At 40.3% G+C, this 18248-nt stretch overlaps 1 protein-coding gene across 1 annotated transcript in view; it reads right to left on the bottom strand.

Annotated features, from left to right (window-relative positions):
• LOC145276781 (uncharacterized) overlaps positions 1–17913 on the bottom strand; it is a 179558-nt gene extending 161645 nt beyond the window's left edge. The window contains exon 1 of the mRNA XM_080128064.1: positions 17779–17913. The gene's annotated coding sequence lies outside the window, so the exon portion shown is untranslated. The remainder of the gene's footprint in view (positions 1–17778) is intronic.
• Positions 17914–18248: the final 335 nt, after the last annotated feature.

Below are 18248 nucleotides of genomic sequence, written 5' to 3'. Positions count from 1 at the left end.
CGGCTCCTAAAAATGAGGTACATCTAAAAAAATTCAAAAATATAACACCACGATACCATCATGGTTCGACACATTATGTTGTTAAATGAATAATTTATGATTCTGGCTTATTCAAGACTTCAGTTTTGATACATTATGAACGGAGCTATACTGTTATTCTTTTATATATGCTCTGCTAAAGTTAACAAGTATTGAGCTTCTAAACCAAAAGGATTAGTATACACAAAGAGTGAAATATAATTTTAAAATCATTCTATCTATCTCTCTCTCTGATGATTCCCGAAAGGATGAAACACTAGTGTCTGTAGGTATTTAATAATTATTATAGTATATATATATATATATATATATATATATATATATATATATATATATATATATATATATATATATATATAATTACTTCCACAGCCAAACACTGTCACAGATCACAAGAGCCAAGAAAGCCAACAAACCGGAAGTTCAAATCCCGAGTTCGGATGTGTCTTACTGATGAGCCCAAATGAGGTTTAAATGTCTTGGACAATATATATATATATATATATATATATATATATATATATATATATATATATATATATATATATATATATATATATCTCGGGCAGCCCTTTTAATATAAGTCGCATAATCTATCTTCTATACTCCTATAAATTCGTTATTCTTTTGTGTGCATTGATATTCATATTAAAACCCCTCTTTTCTATTTATTTAAAAAGGAAATACAATTTTCTTATATATTGGTTGTGGAATTGCATTCACTAGCAAATGATCTAGCTAATTTGCATATTCTTTTAAACATTCATTTTAATTAATTCCCTATTAGTTTTTTCGGGTTTCTTATGGGATGATCATCTTTAGTTAACTAGTGTAGTTATATTCATGCAGATATTCTACGTGATTTATACTTGCATGATATTTACGTAAAAAGTTTATAGTAAACAAAATTTTTCCATATATATTTATGTATACGTATATATTTTTGTTTAAAACATTTTGCTTACCAAACTCCTCCTATAATTTTTGGTCTACAGACATGAAACTTCATATGTAAGGTATTTGAATCCATGCAAAACTTTATATTTGGGTTTTAGCCTAGGAAATCGGTGAAAAAGTGTGAAAATTAAAAAAAAAGAAGAAATTTGTCAGATGAAGGTCGAACGCCGGTATTACGAATGCATAACTTAGTAGCTATTGGTTCATGTTTTAATTTTAAGCCTTGCAAAAAATATGTTTTCATAGCCCAGTCATTGACGGCAGAGGCAAAATAAATCGTGAGCTGAACGTTTTGGTTCCGATTCTCGGTGGAGGCGCATGAGTTTTTTTTTTATACTTTTAAAATAATTACTATATATTGCATCCAATCTATATATATATATATATATATATATATATATATATATAAAGTAAACATTCTGTGTGTGTGCGTGTGTACATTTCCCTACGCAATAACTCTCTCAATTTTAAGTCTACACACTCGAAATTTGATATACAGGGTACTGAGATTTGGGAGAATCTATGTGACTGGTTTTCGGCCAGAAATTTCGCTGTTAAAGGGTCAATATTCAACGATTTGACCTTTGAGAACTCTACCAGACTCCTCCTACAATTTTGGGTCTTAACTCTTGAAATTTTAGATATAGGTTCCTTGGACATGGATCTAACTTAATAATTTGATTTGAGCCCAAAAACAATAAATGTTAAGGGGTCAAAAAAGGGGTCAAAGTTAAAAAAAATTACCTCTGCACTCTCTACAAAATTACTCAGGCAATTTCTGATCTAAACATTTAAAATTTTACATAATGGGTATTAAGAGATAGGGCAAGCTTTTTAATTGGTTTGGGTAAAAATTTTAGTTACCAATATATAAATGTATGTATGTATGTTTGCATGTCTGTCTAAAACTTTCGACAGAGGAGACGAATTTTACCAAGGTAAGTATCGCTTGGAAGTTCGACCTTTCAGACGACAAATATCGAAAAATTGGCTAAAAACATTAATATCTTCACCTTCAACTGGGCACTTTTCTACAGGGGGGATCGCTTTTTTCACCGATATTTTCGAAAGTCATCCTCTCCTTTTGATTGTCTAGCCTTAATTTAAACATAAGTAACTTCCGGTTTGACGGTGGTCATTATAGCAAAGACGTCAGTTTTTTCCCTGTTCTTTTCCTCCTTCGCGGTACGGGGTCGAGCCTACCTTCCTACTACCACTTTGTTTTTTACAGGGAGGGGTCGCTTTTTTCGCCGATATTTTCTAAAGGCATGCTCTTTTTTTGACTGTTTAGCCTTAATTTAAACCGACGTCACTTCCGGTTTGGCGGTTGGGCGAAACAGCAAAGACGTCACGTTTTTTTTTCCACATTCTTTTCCTCCTTCACGGTAAGGGTTGGAACCTGCCTGCTTACTACCACTTTTTTTCTCAACACACACCTCCAAATACCCAGGAAACGCCGGGAACCCAGGCTAGTAGTTAATAAAAAATTATTATCCCATAAGAAAACCGCAAACACTAATAGGAAATTAATTAAATTGAATGTTTAAAAGAGTATGCAAATTAGCTAGATCTTTTGCAGATGAATGCAATTCCATGACCCATGCATGACAAAGTTGTATTTTCTTTTTAAATAATAAAAAAAAAGGTTTTTAATATGAATATCAATACAGAAAAAAATTATATTATTTCTCCGTCGCGGATTTATTTTAACCAATCAAATTGCATGTCATAACTGACTGCCTTCCTTTTCAGATCAGAATCCGAGAAGATGTAGCGTTGGAAACACGTGGATTCTCACTCGAATCGAGGCAGCGAGGATACTTTGCTGCTTCGAGACGTTTCAAATGACAGATTCTACAAGGACTCTTGTGTATGCCCAGCTAGCAGCCCGACTTGGAAGTCAACTCAACATATCCAATCTGCGCACTACTTCGTCAGCGGGACTTCTACCCAGCCTTTGTCGAAGACGAACTATTATTCCCCCCCGGGAATGTTACCAGCCCATAATGGCAGATAGCTGAAGATGATGCATCTTTTGCAACTTGGACCTTTTTTTACTTTAATAAAATTTACGTTGAATTTTTAAGGTGAGCTTGTTGTAATTTCTGTTTGGTTTTCTTCCATTCTGCCAGGGGCAAAAGCCTTGTGAGAACAATCTCACACTTGTACCGTGGTGGTTCGGATGGCAGAGTACTCGTTTTGCATGCAAGTGATTCAAGTTTCGAATCATGAGTTCGGACATGTTCTACCGATAAACGTAAAGTCCAGGATTTCTGATCTGCAGCATTTATGGTTTGTATAGGCCGCGGCTTATTTCATTGTGGAAATATAGCCGACTGGTTTATTTAAAGCCAACATGCACTAGTGTATTGTTTGATGTAGATTTAACATGCAATGTATGGTTTGAAGAATGAATGTAAAAGCAAGAGAAAGGAGGAGTGGGAAGATTAAAAACATTTCTAATGTTTTATTTATAGATTTAAAAATATACATATATATATGTGTGTGTGTGTGTGTGTGTGTGTGTGTGTGTGTGTGTGTGTGTGTGTGTGTGTGTGGTGTTATGCATAACATCAAATTTTAAAGGTTATAAATGTAAGCGTCGACCGGATGTCAGCTATGAAAAGATCGTAAAGCTGTTAATATGAATATGTTGCTACTGCCGTCAAGTCTGAGAATTATGTGAAAACAAACAAAAAAATTTTTAAATACTAATGGCGGATTAAAGATAAATAAAACAGATTAAAATATATATATAAAAAAAATAATAGATTCAGATCTAAAAGGAGTGTGCAGGTATAAATTTAGTATTAATCTTTCATATAGAGAGTGTGTCACGAGAAACGGATATGTTTTAGAACGCTCCTTTCTCTCCTTGAGTAAGGGATAGGGAGTGAGGAAGGGAGTCTTTAAACTTGCTTAAGTTGTCGCTTAGTTTGTTGTTATTTGTTTATCTTTTAAATTTTGTTTTTAGTTAGTTATTGCTTTTGAATTGCTTTTCTTTTCAGTTCATTGCCCTCATGCTACCGTGGAGTCGTGAACACCGCGTGTTTGTTCCTATTTACAATGCCTCCCCACAGGACAGAGTTAGACACCAGGGTCGTTTTTTTAATGTGGAGAAAAGGAACAAAAATAAAAATTGTCTCAGTCGTGAAGGATTTCTCCTCCACTGACAGAAAACAAGAAATTGAAATGCAGCATCTGAAGAATAGATACTACACTTTGATCTTGTCCGGAAATTGTTTATGACGTGAAAAATGGTGAGTCAAAAACATCCGTTTCCTACGACTCACGCTGTATTTTTTTTCCAAGAAAATAACTCGATCGAGTAGAAACGTTTGTAAACAAGTCTTTTATAACTTTTTTTTTCTGAGTCAAATGTGTTGAACACAACTAATAAATTTTTTTTTTTAAATCTCTTCATTTCGTTCCTCTATGGGAAAATAATACAACTACAAAAATTTTTTTTAAAAAATGCCTCCGTCAATAAGTTTTTCAGCATTTCAAACTCTTTGAAGAATTGTACGTAATGCTACTGACCAAACACAGCACAACCAAGATAACTATCAAAAAAGAAAAACCCGAAGGAAGAAATGGACAACGAAAAAGAATAGACTTTTAATGGAATGCTATTATAAAAGTCACCCTTAATATTGATATGGAGGCTATCGGAAATGAATGAAAGAGCTACAAGACTTGTCCAGTGACTATCATATGACAGAGCAAAGAATTGCGGACCAAACAAGACTGATACTCAAGAGAGGCTGGCTCTTAAAACTAGAACTAACAGAAATACAGCGAAAAATAAATAATGAACATGAAGCCGCCCCCACTGGAACTACACATGTAGACACCCCACAAGTAGAAACACCACAGGCAGAGGGCCTGTGAATACTGGACTCTACAAACGTGGAAAGCAAGAACCATGAAACAGAGCTAACAGAAGATGAAGCAGATGAAATAAAAAAAATAATACAGTCCATGAACGAGGAAAACACAAAGCTCCCATCTTTAAGGAATCAAAAGCAAAGGTTTGATTAAAGAAGAACTGAGACAGCTCGACCAGAAAACCAGGAAACTCATGACCATGCACAATGCACTACACCCAAAGGGCGATGTTGACCGACTATGTGAAGAGGAAAGACGGCAGGAGAGGACTGGTTTGTATGAATGATACACACAAAAAAAAGAGCTAGAAAAATATATAATGCAGAACACTTAAAGGATAATTATGGCAGTGAGAGACACTGAAAAAAATCAACAAAACAGAAAACAAAGGATGAGTCGAGAAAAGAAAAATTGAAAGAGAAACAACTACACGGAAGATTCATAAAGATGACAAAAGATGAGGATAACAAAAACACTTGGACATGGATGTAAAAAGGACACATAAACCGAGAAACTGAATCACAAGATAACTCGATAAGAACTAACCACACCAAAGCAAAGATTGACAAAACACAAGAAAACAGCAAATACAGACTCTGTGGACAAAGAGATGGAACAATAAACCATATAGTAAGCGAATGCAGCAAATTGCCCCAACAGGAGTACAAGAACAGGCATGACCAAGTGGGGAGGGCAGTTCACTGGAATTATGCAAACAACTACAGCTCGAACGCACAGACAAATGGTACAAGCATAAGCCGGCAACAGTACTTGAAAACGAGAATCACAAAATCCTATGGGACATGGACATACAAACAGATAAACCCATCCAAGCAAGAAGACCAGATGTCGTAAGAATTAACAAGAAAAAAAGTTCCGTTAAATCATAGACTTTGCTGTTCCCGCTGACCACAGGGTGAATATCAAAGAAAATACACAGAGCTAGCCAGGGAGCTGAATATGGATGATCAAGAAAATCAACATTTACCTATAATAGTAGGAACACTAGGAACAACTCCAAAAAAACTTTGAAAAGAGAATGAGAGAAATTGGAATCAGAGGAATGGCTGGAAAGATACAACGAATAACAATAATAAAAACAGCTGAAATATTAACAAAAGCCCTCGAATACTGAGACTAATACACAAGCCACATGCGCAGGCCAGACAAAACTGCTGCAGACGCAAAACATGAAGAAGCGTTACATGGAACCAAGAACATTAAAGCTGCATATCAATAAGTTCTTTATCCTGTCCTCGATCCCCTCCCATTGCCTCATCGCCCCACCCCCAAAGAATGATGCCAAATATTCAAAAAGGATCAAGGAGGATGGAAAGACCGAGGAGAGAGTGCTAACCAGACCTCCGCTGGACAATTGCAAAGAGAACTGGGACGTTGAGAAGGTTTATTGCCCCTCAATTTCTAGTGGAAACTGATGGCCGCTGTCAGCGAGAAATCAATGGTAAGCGGCTGTTGCAATAACGCCAATTCATTTGCGAATGTTATCGAAAGAGGTGGAGAGTACTGGAAATCTGAGGAGACTTGATATCACTTAGCTTCCAGGGAACACCACGTGTTGTTTTCAAGAAGAGATGTTTGATGACCTGTGTGAAAGCTCCTTCTGAGTCAATAATACCACAGAAGATTCATGACAAAAGATGAGACTGACGAAAACGCTTGGACATGGCTACAAAAAAGAAACCTAAACAGAGAAACTAAATTCCTAATAATAGCAGCACAAGAGAAAACAGTTAGAACGAACCATATCAAATCAAGTATCAACAAGACATAAGAAAACAGCAAATGCAGACTCTGTGAACAAAGAGACGAAACAATAAATCACATAATAAGCGAATGCAGCAAACTAGCTCAAAAAGAATATAAAAATAGACATGATCAAGTGGGGAAGCCATTACACTGGGAATTATGTGGACAACTGTATCTCGAACACCCTGATGAATGGTACAAGCACAAACCTACAGCAGTACTTGAAAATGAAAGTTCCAAAATCCTATGAGACATGTATATGCAAACGGATAAGCCTATCTAAGCAAGAAGACCGGATGTCATAATAGTTAAGGAAAAGTCCTGCCAGATTTTAGATTTTGCAATTCCAGCAGACCACAGATCAAGGAGACAGAGAAGTGGAGCAAATACACGGAACTGGCCAGAGAGCTCAAAGGAATATGGAAGAGGAAGAAAGTTAAGATAATATCATTAATAGTAGGAGCACTAGGAACAATACTGAAAAACTTTGAAAAAAGAATGAGAGAGATTGAAATCAGAGGAATGGCTGAGAAGATACAACGGATAACAATAATGAAAATGGCTGAAATAGTAAGGAAAAGCCATGAATGCAGAGATTAACACACATAAGCTACAGACACAAGCTAGACATACAGGAACTTCTACAGATGTAAAACATAAACGAAGATTACATGGAATTATGAAAACTAAACTTGTATAATTGTAAGTTACCTCCCTCCCACACCATTGCCCCTTTTTTGTGTGTGTATGTCACCATAAACTGGCGCCACTCCAAAAAAGTGGGGAGAATCAAGGAGGATGGAAAGACCAAGGACAGAAAGCACTAGCCAAACCTCCGCTGGTTGAGTGCAAAGAGGACGGGGAGTTTGGGGAGGCTTATTGCCACCCAAATTCCAGTTAAGACCAAGAAATCAATAGTAAGTGGCTGTTGCCATAACACCAATTCATCTGCAAAGGTTATCGAAAGCGATGAAGAGTATTGGAAATCTGGGGAGACTTGTTGTCACGCAGACTCCAGAGAATGTCACATGTTGTTCTCAAAGAGAAATCCTTGATAATGGCTTGTGTGACTACTCCTAGTGAGTAAATAATAATAATAATAATAATAATAATAATGAGTCAAACAAATAAGGAAGTGGATTGAGAAAATTGGGTTCCATTGCAATGTTGGAGTACTTCAAAAGACTGCTTTGTTGGGAATCACTAGAATCTTGCAAAAAATGCTGGAAGACTGAGAAAACAAGATGCGGATAGCCTATGTTTATTTGTTATGATCCGCCTATCAGTATAAAATCAGCAATACCAACAGCCAGACACAAAATGTGAATAATAATAATAATAATAATAATAATAATAAGCCGACCAAGGCATGGTTATTGAGGAAAGTGCGAACAAACGAACGGATGAACGGTAGTGAATTTCTAGGTCCAATCCCTCCTTTTTCAAGGGACCAATAATAACAACAATAATAATAATAATAATAATAATAATAATAATAATAGGAAAATGAATATTAAACGTGAACAAAGTCAGTATAATACCAATAAGCACTAGAAACAATCTCGAAAAATCCTGGGGAAAAAAGCCAAGGAGAAATCGGAATCAAATGGAACACTGAGACTCTACAATTTGAAAAATTCATTTCTTTTAAACCCCCTTTACGATTAAACTGGTCAAGAGCGGTAGTAGGGTGAGGTAAACATGTTGCCTCTGTCAGGATTAGTCATCCTCCTTTCTTGTACATTTTTCTTGTGGTGGAATAAGTGGGGCTTTTCAGCAGTCAGTTTGACGCTAATGTACCTTTTTTTTTCTATTACATTTTCACCCCAAACAATGCACAGTGCTACTTTGATGTAGGGGGCTACTATCAGGGACATAAGTTGTAGGGATACTATGTAGAAAGTTGAGCAGCAAGATGTCTGTTCACGTTACACTTGAACGTCTGCATGTCAGTACAATTGAGGAAGCAGGAACCCGGAAGGGAATTCCAAAGTCTTGCAGTTCTGGGGAAGAAACTATGAAAGTAGAAGGCTTTCTTACATATAGGGATCTCTACTGTGTAAGGATAGGACTTTGCTGCTTGTCGGGTTTGTCGGGGTGGGGGTGGGGGGAATTACGTCAAGGGGCTATGAAGACTTGTAATTCGTCAGAGCATCCACCATTAAAATATTTGTAAAACAGGCAGAAGGATGCAACATTTCGTCGATGGGACAGAGGTTGAAGCTTAGATGACAGTTCAGAATCTATCAGGTTGGCAACTCTCTTTTAAACTCTGTCCAGAAGTGAGACTAGTAACAGATGCACCAGCCCAAATGTGACAACACTAGTCCATACACGGGCAAATGATGGCCTTGTAGAGGTACAGGAATCTTTCAGGCGTAAATAACTTTCTAGCATGGTAGAGAGCCCATCGATTCATCGGGGGTAAGTAACTTTCTAGCACGGTAGAGAGAGCCCATCGATTCATCGGGGGTAAGTAACTTTCTAGCACGGTAGAGAGAGCCAATCGATTCATCGGGGGTAAGTAACTTTCTAGCACGGTAGAGACAGCCCATCGATTCATCGGGGGTAAGTAACTTTCTAGCATGGTAGAGAGAGCCCATCGATTCATCGGGGGTAAGTAACTTTCTAGCACGGTAGAGAGAGCCCATCGATTCATCGGGGGTAAGTAACTTTCTAGCATGGTAGAGAGAGCCCATCGATTCATCGGGGGTAAGTAACTTTCTAGCACGGTAGAGAGAGCCCATCGATTTGTCGGGGGTAAGTAACTTTCTAGCATGGTAGAGAGAGCCCATCGATTAATCGGGGGTAAGTAACTTTCTAGCACGGTAGAGAGAGCCCATCGATTCGTCAGGGGTAAGTAACTTTCTAGCACGGTAGAGAGAGCCCATCGATTCATCGGGGGTAAGTAACTTTCTAGCATGGTAGAGAGAGCACATCGATTCATCGGGGGTAAGTAACTTTCTAGCATGGTAGAGAGAGCCCATCGATTCATCGGGGGTAAGTAACTTTCTAGCATGGTAGAGAGAGCCCATCGATTCATCGGGGGTAAGTAACTTTCTAGCATGGTTGAGAGAGCCCATCGATTCATCGGGGGTAAGTAACTTTCTAGCATGGTAGAGAGAGCCCATCGATTCATCGGGGGTAAGTAACTTTCTAGAACGGTAGAGAGAGCCCATCGATTCATCGGGGGTAAGTAACTTTCTAGCACGGTAGATAGAGCCCATCGATTCATCGGGGGTAAGTAACTTTCTAGCACGGTAGAGAGAGCCCATCGATTCATCGGGGGTAAGTAACTTTCTAGCATGGTAGAGAGAGCGCATCGATTCATCGGGGGTAAGTAACTTTCTAGCATGGTAGAGAGAGCGCATCGATTCATCGGGGGTAAGTAACTTTCTAGCATGGTAGAGAGAGCCCATCGATTCATCGGGGGTAAGTAACTTTCTAGCATGGTAGAGAGAGCCCATCAGTTCATCGGGGGTAAGTAACTTTCTAGCATGGTAGAGAGAGCCCATCGATTCATCGGGGGTAAGTAACTTTCTAGCATGGAAGAGAGAGCCCATCGATTCATCGGGAGTAAGTAACTTTCTAGCACGGTAGAGAGAGCCCATCGATTCATCGGGGGTAAGTAACTTTCTAGCATGGTAGAGAGAGCCCATCGATTCATCGGGAGTAAGTAACTTTCTAGCATGGTAGAGAGAGCCCATCGATTCATCGGGGGTAAGTAACTTTCTAGCATGGTAGAGAGAGCCCATCGATTTATCGGGGGTAAGTAACTTTCTAGCATGGTAGAGAGAGCCCATCCATTCATCGGGGGTAAGTAACTTTCTAGCACGGTAGAGAGAGCCCATCGATTCATCGGGGGTAAGTAACTTTCTAGCACGGTAGAGAGAGCCCATCGATTCATCTGGGGTAAGTAACTTTCTAGCACGGTAGAGAGAGCCCATCGATTCATCGGGGGTAAGTAACTTTCTAGCATGGTAGAGAGAGCCCATCAATTCATCTGGGGTAAGTAACTTTCTAGCACGGTAGAGAGAGCCCATCGATTCATCGGGGGTAAGTAACTTTCTAGCACGGTAGAGAGAGCCCATCGATTCATCTGGGGTAAGTAACTTTCTAGCACGGTAGAGAGAGCCCATCGATTCATCGGGGGTAAGTAACTTTCTAGCACGGTAGAGAGAGCCCATCGATTCATCGGGGGTAAGTAACTTTCTAGCATGGTAGAGAGAGCCCATCGATTCATCGGGGGTAAGTAACTTTCTAGCACGGTAGAGAGAGCCCATCGAATCCTCGGGGGTAAGTAACTTTCTAGCACGGTAGAGAGAGCCCATCGATTCATCTGGGGTAAGTAACTTTCTAGCACGGTAGAGAGAGCCCATCGATTCATCTGGGGTAAGTAACTTTCTAGCACGGTAGAGAGAGGCCATCGATCTATCGGGGGTAAGTAACTTTCTAGCACGGTAGAGAGAGCCCATCGATGCATCTGGGGTAAGTAACTTTCTAGCACGGTAGAGAGACCCCATCGATTCATCGGGGGTAAGTAACTTTCTAGCACGGTAGAGGGAGCCCATCGATTCATCGGGGGTAAGTAACTTTCTAGCACGGTAGAGAGAGCCCATCGATTCATCGGGGGTAAGTAACTTTCTAGCACGGTAGAGAGAGCCCATCGATTCATCGGGGGTAAGTAACTTTCTAGCACGGTAGAGAGAGCCCATCGATTCATCGGGGGTAAGTAACTTTCTAGCACGGTAGATAGAGCCCATCGATTCATCGGGGGTAAGTAACTTTCTAGCACGGTAGAGAGAGCCCATAGATTAATCGATGGTAAGTAACTTTCTAGCACGGTAGAGAGAGCCCATCGATTCATCGGGGGTAAGTAACTTTCTAGCACGGTAGAGAGAGCCCATCGATTCATCGGGGGTAAGTAACTTTCTAGCACGGTAGAGAGAGCCCATCGACCCGGAAGGGAATTCCAAAGTCTTGCAGTTCTGGGGAAGAAACTATGAAAGTAGAAGGCTTTCTTACATATAGGGATCTCTACTGTGTAAGGATAGGACTTTGCTGCTTGTCGGGTTTGTCGGGGTGGGGGTGGGGGGAATTACGTCAAGGGGCTATGAAGACTTGTAATTCGTCAGAGCATCCACCATTAAAATATTTGTAAAACAGGCAGAAGGATGCAACATTTCGTCGATGGGACAGAGGTTGAAGCTTAGATGACAGTTCAGAATCTATCAGGTTGGCAACTCTCTTTTAAACTCTGTCCAGAAGTGAGACTAGTAACAGATGCACCAGCCCAAATGTGACAACACTAGTCCATACACGGGCAAATGATGGCCTTGTAGAGGTACAGGAATCTTTCAGGCGTAAATAACTTTCTAGCATGGTAGAGAGCCCATCGATTCATCGGGGGTAAGTAACTTTCTAGCACGGTAGAGAGAGCCCATCGATTCATCGGGGGTAAGTAACTTTCTAGCACGGTAGAGAGAGCCAATCGATTCATCGGGGGTAAGTAACTTTCTAGCACGGTAGAGACAGCCCATCGATTCATCGGGGGTAAGTAACTTTCTAGCATGGTAGCGAGAGCCCATCGATTCATCGGGGGTAAGTAACTTTCTAGCATGGTAGAGAGAGCCCATCGATTCATCGGGGGTAAGTAACTTTCTAGCACGGTAGAGAGAGCCCATCGATTCATCGGGGGTAAGTAACTTTCTAGCATGGTAGAGAGAGCCCATCGATTCATCGGGGGTAAGTAACTTTCTAGCACGGTAGAGAGAGCCCATCGATTTGTCGGGGGTAAGTAACTTTCTAGCATGGTAGAGAGAGCCCATCGATTAATCGGGGGTAAGTAACTTTCTAGAACGGTAGAGAGAGCCCATCGATTCATCGGGGGTAAGTAACTTTCTAGCACGGTAGATAGAGCCCATCGATTCATCGGGGGTAAGTAACTTTCTAGCACGGTAGAGAGAGCCCATCGATTCATCGGGGGTAAGTAACTTTCTAGCATGGTAGAGAGAGCGCATCGATTCATCGGGGGTAAGTAACTTTCTAGCATGGTAGAGAGAGCGCATCGATTCATCGGGGGTAAGTAACTTTCTAGCATGGTAGAGAGAGCCCATCGATTCATCGGGGGTAAGTAACTTTCTAGCATGGTAGAGAGAGCCCATCAGTTCATCGGGGGTAAGTAACTTTCTAGCATGGTAGAGAGAGCCCATCGATTCATCGGGGGTAAGTAACTTTCTAGCATGGAAGAGAGAGCCCATCGATTCATCGGGAGTAAGTAACTTTCTAGCACGGTAGAGAGAGCCCATCGATTCATCGGGGGTAAGTAACTTTCTAGCATGGTAGAGAGAGCCCATCGATTCATCGGGAGTAAGTAACTTTCTAGCATGGTAGAGAGAGCCCATCGATTCATCGGGGGTAAGTAACTTTCTAGCATGGTAGAGAGAGCCCATCGAATCCTCGGGGGTAAGTAACTTTCTAGCATGGTAGAGAGAGCCCATCCATTCATCGGGGGTAAGTAACTTTCTAGCACGGTAGAGAGAGCCCATCGATTCATCGGGGGTAAGTAACTTTCTAGCACGGTAGAGAGAGCCCATCGATTCATCTGGGGTAAGTAACTTTCTAGCACGGTAGAGAGAGCCCATCGATTCATCGGGGGTAAGTAACTTTCTAGCATGGTAGAGAGAGCCCATCAATTCATCTGGGGTAAGTAACTTTCTAGCACGGTAGAGAGAGCCCATCGATTCATCGGGGGTAAGTAACTTTCTAGCACGGTAGAGAGAGCCCATCGATTCATCTGGGGTAAGTAACTTTCTAGCACGGTAGAGAGAGCCCATCGATTCATCGGGGGTAAGTAACTTTCTAGCACGGTAGAGAGAGCCCATCGATTCATCGGGGGTAAGTAACTTTCTAGCACGGTAGAGAGAGCCCATCGATTCATCGGGGGTAAGTAACTTTCTAGCACGGTAGAGAGAGCCCATCGAATCCTCGGGGGTAAGTAACTTTCTAGCACGGTAGAGAGAGCCCATCGATTCATCTGGGGTAAGTAACTTTCTAGCACGGTAGAGAGAGCCCATCGATTCATCTGGGGTAAGTAACTTTCTAGCACGGTAGAGAGAGGCCATCGATCTATCGGGGGTAAGTAACTTTCTAGCACGGTAGAGAGAGCCCATCGATGCATCTGGGGTAAGTAACTTTCTAGCACGGTAGAGAGAGCCCATCGATTCATCGGGGGTAAGTAACTTTCTAGCACGGTAGAGGGAGCCCATCGATTCATCGGGGGTAAGTAACTTTCTAGCACGGTAGAGAGAGCCCATCGATTCATCGGGGGTAAGTAACTTTCTAGCACGGTAGAGAGAGCCCATCGATTCATCGGGGGTAAGTAACTTTCTAGCACGGTAGAGAGAGCCCATCGATTCATCGGGGGTAAGTAACTTTCTAGCACGGTAGATAGAGCCCATCGATTCATCGGGGGTAAGTAACTTTCTAGCACGGTAGAGAGAGCCCATAGATTAATCGATGGTAAGTAACTTTCTAGCACGGTAGAGAGAGCCCATCGATTCATCGGGGGTAAGTAACTTTCTAGCACGGTAGAGAGAGCCCATCGATTCATCGGGGGTAAGTAACTTTCTAGCACGGTAGAGAGAGGCCATCGATCTATCGGGGGTAAGTAACTTTCTAGCACGGTAGAGAGAGCCCATCGATGCATCTGGGGTAAGTAACTTTCTAGCACGGTAGAGAGAGCCCATCGATTCATCGGGGGTAAGTAACTTTCTAGCACGGTACAGAGAGCCTATCGATTCATCGGGGGTAAGTAACTTTCTAGCACGGTAGAGAGAGCCCATCGATTCATCGGGGGTAAGTAACTTTCTAGCATGGTAGAGAGAGCCCATCGATTCATCGGGGGTAAGTAACTTTCTAGCACGGTAGAGAGAGCCCATCGATTCATCGGGGGTAAGTAACTTTCTAGCACGGTAGAGAGAGCCCATCGATTCATCTGGGGTAAGTAACTTTCTAGCACGGTAGAGAGAGCCCATCGATTCATCGGGGGTAAGTAACTTTCTAGCATGGTAGAGAGAGCCCATCGATTCATCGGGGTAAGTAACTTTCTAGCACGGTAGAGAGAGCCCATCGATTTATCGGGGGTAAGTAACTTTCTAGCACGGTAGAGAGAGCCCATCGATTTATCGGGGGTAAGTAACTTTCTAGCACGGTAGAGAGAGCCCATCGATTTATCGGGGGTAAGTAACTTTCTAGTACGGTAGAGAGAGCCAATCGATTTATCGGGTGTAAGTAACTTTCTAGCACGTTAGAGAGAGCCAATCGATTTATCGGGGGTAAGTAACTTTCTAGCACGGTAGAGAGAACCAATCGATTTATCGGGGGTTAGTAACTTTCTAGCACGGTAGAGAGAGCCCATCGATTTATCGAGAGTAAGTAACTTTCTAGCACGGTAGAGAGAGCCCATCGATTTATCGAGGGTAAGTAACTTTCTAGCATGGTAGAGAGAGCCCATCGATTTATCGGGGGGTAAGTAACTTTCTAGCACGGTAGAGAGAGCCCATCGATTTATCGGGGGTAAGTAACTTTCTAGCACGGTAGAGAGAGCCCATCGATTTATCGGGGGTAAGTAACTTTCTAGCACGGTAGAGAGAGCCCATCGATTCATCGAGGGTAAGTAACTTTCTAGCACGGTAGAGAGAGCCCATCGATTTATCGGGGGTAAGTAACTTTCTAGCATGGTAGAGAGAGCCCATCGATTCATCGGGGGTAAGTAACTTTCTAGCATAATAGAGAGAGCTCTTCGATTCATTCTTCCCCCAATAGAATTGTAGTGGACACATTTTCGACCTGTTTCTTATACTACAATTTCTTCCTTAGTACCAAGACGACTTTGAACAGACGCGGTGTTTTGTACTCTGTTGAAATTTCAACATAATTTTATTTCATTCCCTTTTAATTAAAAGGCAAAAGCTGAAATTAGTTTCAGAGAAACTATCACTCGATGAAGGACTTTTAATTAAATAACAATTAAGGTCAAACTACTTGTCCCTGATTAACTACTCTTAGAGGAAGAACTTTTTTATTTCAGGGAAAAGAATATTAGGGCGCTTTTGGAAGATTCCAAGAGACAGACTCTCAAGGAGAACTCTTTTTCAAGAAAAAGAGAAGACCAGGTATGACCTCGGGAGGGCAATCGCAAAGGAAACTCTCAAAGTAAAATTTTGAGAAGAGGCCCGGATAAATATTTTATCAACCTAGCAAAAAAATAATTTTTTCATGTAGGTATTTTTTTTTAAATTTCTTTTTTGTTTACCCCTATCTTTCCACTTAGTTTTGCTGAGAATTTGTAAATTGTAAAGAAAGGATTTTCTTTATCGTTATGTACGACAATATTTTTTCAGTGGCTCTTTGTATGTTTTAGTTGTGTGTTTTGTTTTAAATAATTATTATAATTCTTATTACTCTCGTTAACATTGTTAACCTTGCTCAGGGACGTAAAAGCAGCTGACCTTTTTTATGTCAATAAAACTGAATTGACTCACAACCAGACTTCTCTTTTCGCTCACGTTTGTATTCTTCTTCTGGTCAATGTTCACCGTTACGCCAACTGAAGATACCTCAACATTCTCTTAAAAAATGACGACTTTTAAAGGTTTTCGGGCATGCTAAAAACAAATATCGCAGGGAAACTTAGCGCAGGCAAATAGTTTTCGAGATATAAATACCTGTATTTTGTTACGTAATTTCTAATACTTTTATTTGGCCGCCATCTTTGATATTTCAATGAAATGGTATATTGAGCATGCATGTGCGCACGCTGCCGTTGCAGTGAGCAGATGATCTGTGTAGTTAACTCAACGCAATTCCGAAAGTCGTTCTTAACATGGGGAGGTGGGGGGTTATTCCGAAAGCCGTTCTGAACATGGGGAGGTGGGTGTGTAATCCGAAAGAAATGACGTTGAATAAACGCTTGCATCTCATAGACTTAACTACACACATCGCATGCTCACTATCCCATTTCATTGAAACAACAAAGATGGCGGCCAATTCAAACTACTAGAAATTACGATGCAAAATACAGGTATTTATATCTCGAAAACTATTTGTCTGCGCTAATTTTCCCTGCGATATTCATGTTCAGCATAGCCGAAAACCTGTTAAAGTTATCGTTTATCAGTTGGCGTAAACAGTGAACATTGGGCTTCCTTTTTTTCTGTTTCTTTTACCTTTGTAAACCAAAAGTTTGATTTTATCAACAATCACAAAATTATTACTTGGCCTTTTGGCTGGGAGCAGGGTGCAGTGTCTGTTCTGATACTACACGTCAACTTTTTTTTTTCTGTCCACGGTTAGTGGAGGAGAAGTCCTTTATGACCGAGACAATTTTTATTTTTGTTTCTATCCAGAATGCCCCTTTTGAGGGAGCTGTATTTCCGCACATTAAAAAACCGACCTTGTATCTAATTCTTCCCTCCTGGGGAGGTAATTAAATTGGAACAATCACAAAATTACGACAGCAGTAGGCGGTAATGATAAAAACAGCGGAAATCTTTAAAAAACGCTCGAATACGGAAGCCAATGCATATAAACTACAAACATTAATCAATCCTATGAAAGCTGTAACACAAGTAGATAATAAAAATATGGAAGGAACACGACATGAAACAAAGAAAACTGAAACTGTAAAATATCTCATAAACTGTGCACCACCGTCGGCTGATACCACACAGAATAATCATGAAGAGTAAAGAAGGATGGAAAGACTGAGGAGTGAAAACACTAACTAAACCTTCATTGGATGAGTAGGAAGAGTGCTACTAGTTTGGATAGGTTTATTGCCACCCAAATTCCAGTGAAGACCTATGGTCGTTGCAGGCGAGAAATCAAATTGTAATTGAGAATATGCTTCGGCATTACATGTTACCGGAAAACAATTAAATCAAACACATTTATGTAAAGACTAAAAATAGAATTCAACACCTAATAATGAATTTTCTTTTGTAAAATGTGTTTAAAAGCTAGTCATACCAGACGACGTGGTCGTGGTCGGCCGAACCAAGTTTTGCACGAATAAAAATGCAAAAATTATATTAAAAAAAAAAAAAAAGGAACTACTTGTCTCACCTGGTAGTTAATTTATATATCCAAATCACGGTGTCGAATTCCGATTCCAAGAAACACGTGTTGAATAGTATGATCTTTTTTAATCTCAAACCTCGGCATTTTGTTTTTTTTTAAAGTTTTTTTCTTTCTTCTCTGGTATAATTTTTAAAAATGTCACTTCTTATTTTCGGAACAAAAGTTTTAGTTACGAACGAACAACTAAATTCTTCAAAGTTTTTTTTTTTTTTTTTAATTAAGTAATCCTTATTTAAATGACTTTATTGATTCTAATTTAGTTTTTTGTTTGTTTGTTTGTTTGTTTCAAAGAACCAACTATTATCTGTCTCATTTGAAAAAGGCATCGATATGTGTGTTGTTAGCAATAACACCGGCGTTGTTGTTGTTGTTGTTGTAGTGAAGTGCGGATATATATTTCAAAAGGTGTTAAAGTGCGATATTCTCCCCCCTCTCTCTTTTCTTTTCTTGTCAGA

This window comes from Euprymna scolopes, chromosome 1 (assembly GCF_053919585.1).
Source record: "Euprymna scolopes isolate OS-2025 chromosome 1, ASM5391958v1, whole genome shotgun sequence".
NCBI lineage: Eukaryota > Metazoa > Mollusca > Cephalopoda > Sepiida > Sepiolidae > Euprymna > Euprymna scolopes.
This window is presented reverse-complemented; position numbering and strand designations above follow the sequence as displayed.